We start from the raw sequence: 5,395 nt of genomic DNA, 5'->3' as shown, positions 1-5,395 counted from the left end.
TTTTTGTATTGAATTTTCTTTGTCCGTTTTATTTTCTTGATAATGTTATGCAAAGAACATGACAACATTTACTGAACATTTTTCTATTCCTAAATGGGAATTATTCCTCTTGTGCTTGCAGTAGTTCATCCTCTGTCTTAGCAACTCAATGAGCCTGGGGGGAAAGGAAACCGTTATTCACAAATGTGTAATTTCAATATTCTGTGTTGACAGGAAGTGTTGCTACAGTATTAGAGAAATGAAATTCGGAGTAAAAGTACAACAGAGCGATTTGTAATGCTTACAGGCGTCTTCTCCATTCCTCTGCCTCCTGTCAGTGCTCTCCAGAGTCCCTGGAAGCAGCCAGTTCCTCCAGTATTTTTCCTCCCACCTGTAGCAGTGGAGAGGCTGGTGGAGGACAGTTCTTTCTCTGCTGCCTTGGTCTCCCCTGCTACAAGGCTACTCCGAAGGAGTGCATGTTTCCACCAGTGGTCAGCACCTCATCACCATAGGCTGCTGCAGTGGGGCCTCAGCCAGAAACATGCCATCCTGAGGGGCCACAGAGCTCACTGGCGGCTCTCTGGTTGAGAGGGGGAACCCCAGATGTTTTCTCTGTGTTGGACAGGTTTAGCCCCTCTAGAATACTTTGAATAGCTGCCTTATCAAGGACCTAGCCAAAGATCTGGTCTGCCAGACAGGAGACATGTGAAGTCCTAGATGCCTCAGTGTCTATGCTGCTTATGGAAGTAAAGCTTCCACTAAGTGATAAGGACGGGGAGCTGTCGTAGGCAGTGTAAGCATACTCATGGATTCCCACTTATCAAGATCAAGTTAAAAACCTCAGGTGAAATCCGGTCTGAAAGAAACACCATGGCAACACAAACAAAATAAGGATAAGATAAGTTATATTCTCATCCATTACTTTTTCCTTTCAGATATCATCAGTGAAAAGTATTGATTCATGAGATAACAAATCTATAGTATAATTGCTTGGTATATATCAAGCATACCACCCTGCGTACCACTGCTGGCTTGCTTCTGAAGCTAAGTAGGGTTGGTCCTGGTCAGTCCCTGGATGGGAGACCAGATGCTGCTGGAAGTGGTGTTGGAGGGCCAGTAGGAGGCACTCTTTCCTCTGGTCTAAAAAATATCCCAATGCCCCAGGGCAGTGATTGGGGACACTGCCCTGTGTAGGGTGCCGTCTTTCGGATGGGATGTTAAACGGGTGTCCTGACTCTCTGAGGTCATTAAAGATCCCATGGCACTTATCGTAAGAGTAGGGGTGTTAACCCCGGTGTCCTGGCTAAATTCCCAATCTGGCCCTCAAACCATCATGGTCACCTAATAATCCTCAGTTTACAATTGGCTCATTCATCCCCCTCCTCTCCCCTGTAACTATTCCCCAGGTCGTTGCTGTAAATGAGAACGTGTTCTCAGTCAACTTACCTGGTAAAATAACGGTAAAATAAAAAATAAACAACAGCATATCAATATGCCTTGCATACTGTTGTTCAGGCTAGTTATCATTGTTTTGGTTTGCAATGGACCCCGTAGTTCCACTCTCCGTACCTCTGATACCTCCTTTGTCCCACCCCCCACACATGCGGTGACCTCACCCATTGAGACCAGCATGTCCAGAGATACAACCTCTCTTATCATCACCCAGTGCCTGGGCTTGCCTCCGCTGTACCCGTGCCCCACCATACCCTGGTCTGCACATTATGCCCAGAATCTATTCTACCACGCCCATAAATCTGCTCCTTTTATTCCTTGTCCCCAACGCTCTAGGCGACCAGTTTTGATAGCCTTTAGCCGCACCCTCATCCTACTACTACTCTGTTCCTCGGGTGATGTGGAGGTAAACCCAGGCCCTGCATGTCCCCAGTCACCCTCATTTGTTGACTTCTGTGATCGAAAAAGCCTTGGCCTCATGCATGTCAACATCAGAAGCCTCCTCCCTAAGTTTGCCTTACTCACCGCTTTAGCACACTCTGCCAACCCTGATGTCCTTGCCGTGTCTGAATCCTGGCTTAGGAAGGCCACCAAAAACTCTGAGATTTCCATACCCAACTATAACACTTTCCGTCAAGATAGAACTGCCAAAGGGGGAGGAGTTGCAATCTACTGCAGAGATAGCCTGCAAAGTTCTGTCATACTTTCCAAGTCTATGCCCAAACAGTTCGAACTTCTAATTTTAAAAATTAATCTCTCCAGAAATAAGTCTCTCACTGTTGCCGCCTGCTACCGACCCCCCTCAGCTCCCAGCTGTGCCCTGGACACCATCTGTGAATTGATCGCTCCCCATCTAGCTTCAGAGTTTGTTCTGTTAGGTGACCTAAACTGGGATATGCTTAACACCCCGGCAGTCCTACAATCTAAGCTTGATGCCCTCAATCTCACACAAATCATCAAGGAACCCACCAGGTACAACCCTAAATCCGTAAACATGGGCACCCTAATAGACATTATCCTGACCAACTTGCCCTCCAAATACACCTCTGCTGTCTTCAATCAAGATCTCAGCGATCACTGCCTCATTGCCTGTATCCGCCACGGGTCCACGGTCAAACGACCACCCCTCATCACTGTCAAACGCTCCTTGAAACACTTCTGCGAGCAGGCCTTTCTAATCGACCTGGCCCGGGTACCCTGGAAGGATATTGACCTCATCCCGTCAGTTGAGGATGCCTGGTCATTCTTTAAAAGTTACTTCCTCACCATATTAGACAAGCATGCTCCGTTCAAAAAATGCAGAACCAAGAACAGATATAGCCTTTGGTTCACTCCAGACCTGACTGCCCTCGACCAGCACAAAAACATCCTGTGGCGAACTGCAATAGCATCGAAGAGCCCCCGTGATATGCAACTGTTCAGGGAAGTCAGGAACCAATACACGCAGTCAGTCAGGAAAGCAAATGCCAGCTTTTTCAAGCAGAAATTTGCATCCTGTAGCTCTAACTCCAAATAGTTCTGGGATACTGTAAAGTCCATGGAAAACAAGAGCACCTCCTCCCAGCTGCCCACTGCACTGAGGCTAGATAACACGGTCACCACTGATAAGTCCGTGATAATCGAAAACTTCAACAAACATTTCTCAATGGCTGGCCATGCCTTCCACCTGGCGACTCCAACCTTGGCCAACAGCCCCCCCCCCCCCCCCCCCCACTGCTACTGGTCCAAGCCTCCCCAGCTTCTCCTTTACCCATATCCAGATAGCAGATGTTCTGAAAGAGCTGGAAAACCTGGACCCATACAAATCAGCTGGGCTTGACAATCTGGACCCCCTATTTCTGAAACTGTCCGCCGCCATTGTCGCACCCCCTATTACCAGCCTGTTCAACCTCTCCTTCGTATCATCTGAGATCCCCAAGGATTGGAAAGCTGCCGCTGTCATCCCCCTCTTCAAATGGGGAGACACCCTGGACCCAAACTGTTACAGACCTATATCCATCCTGCCCTGCCTAGCTAAGGTCTTCGAAAGCCAAGTCAACAAACAGATCACTGACCATCTCGAATCCCACCGTACCTTCTCCGCTGTGCAATCCGGTTTCCGAGCCGGTCACGGGTGCACCTCAGCCACGCTCAAGGTACTAAACGATATCATAACCGCCATCGATAAAAGACATTACTGTGCAGCCGTCTTCATCGACCTGGCCAAGGCTTTCGACTCTGTCAATCACCATATTCTTATCGGCAGACTCAATAGCCTCGGTTTTTCTAATGACTGCCTTGCCTGGTTCACCAACTACTTTGCAGACAGAGTTCAGTGTGTCAAATCGGAGGGCATGTTGTCCGGTCCTCTGGCAGTCTCTATGGGGGTACCACAGGGTTCAATTCTCGGGCCGACTCTTTTCTCTGTATACATCAATGATGTTGCTCTTGCTGCGGGCGATTCCCTGATCCACCTCTACGCAGACGACACCATTCTGTATACTTCCGGCCCTTCCCTGGACACTGTGCTATCTAACCTCCAAACGAGCTTCAATGCCATACAACACTCCTTCCGTGGCCTCCAACTGCTCTTAAACGCTAGTAAAACCAAATGCATGCTTTTCAACCGCTCGCTGCCTGCACCCGCACGCCCCACTAGCATCACCACCCTGGACGGTTCCGACCTAGAATATGTGGACATCTATACGTACCTAGGTGTGTGGCTAGACTGCAAACTCTCCTTCCAGACTCATATCAAACATCTCCAATCCAAAATCAAATCTAGAGTCGGCTTTCTATTCCGGAACAAAGCTTCCTTCACTCACGCCGCCAAACTTACCCTAGTAAAACTGACTATCCTACCGATCCTCGACTTCGGCAATGTCATCTACAAAATAGCTTCCAATACTCTACTCAGCAAACTGGATGCAGTTTATCACAGTGCCATCCGTTTTGTTACTAAAGCACCTTATACGACCCACCACTGCGACCTGTATGCCCTAGTCGGCTGGCCCTCGCTACATGTTCGTCGTCAGACCCACTGGCTCCAGGTTATCTACAAGGCTATGCTAGGTAAAGTGCCGCCTTATCTCAGTTCACTGGTCACGATGGCTACACCCACCCGTAGCACGCGCTCCAGCAGGTGTATCTCACTGATCATCCCTAAAGCCAAAACCTCATTTGGACGCCTTTCCTTCCAGTTCTCTGCTGCCTGCGACTGGAACGAATTGCAAAAATCTCTGAAGTTGGAGACTTTTATCTCCCTCAACAACTTTAAAAATCTGCTATCCGAGCAGCTAACCGATCGCTGCAGCTGCACATAGTCCATCTGTAAACTACCCACCCAACTTACCTACCTCACCCCCATACTGCTTTTATTTATTTATTTTTCTGCTCTTTTGCACACCAGTATCTCTTCTTGCACATGATCATCTGATGATTTATCACTCCAGTGTTAATCTGCTAAATTGTAATTATTCGATTTATTGCCTACCTCATGCCTTTTGCACACATTGTATATAGATTCTCTTTTTTCTACCATGTTATTGACTTGTCTATTGTTTACTCCATGTGTAACTCTGTGTTGTTGTCTGTTCACACTGCTATGCTTTATCTTGGCCAGGTCGCAGTTGCAAATGAGAACTTGTTCTCAACTAGCCTACCTGGTTAAATAAAGGTGAAATAAAATAAAAAAATAAAAATAAAAAATACAACAAGCACAGCCAACATACCTGGATACATACCTGGATATTTTTGTTATCCCATTTCTACTCAAATGTTCTATACATTTGGGCTTTTTAAATTCGATCAAATGAAAATGTCTCACCTGACATGAAATTTGAAAGCTAACTAATCTTTCGCAAACAATTGTCTTTCTAAAAGAAGTAGCTGTTTCTTCATTGTGATTGTAGAAGGAACTGAGAGTTTGAGAAAGAACTTCCCCATTGGGCACACTGGTTGTTTCAACAACTTGTCAACACATTGA

Source organism: Salvelinus fontinalis, chromosome 17 (genome assembly GCF_029448725.1).
Source record: "Salvelinus fontinalis isolate EN_2023a chromosome 17, ASM2944872v1, whole genome shotgun sequence".
Lineage (NCBI taxonomy): Eukaryota > Metazoa > Chordata > Actinopteri > Salmoniformes > Salmonidae > Salvelinus > Salvelinus fontinalis.
This window is presented reverse-complemented; position numbering follows the sequence as displayed.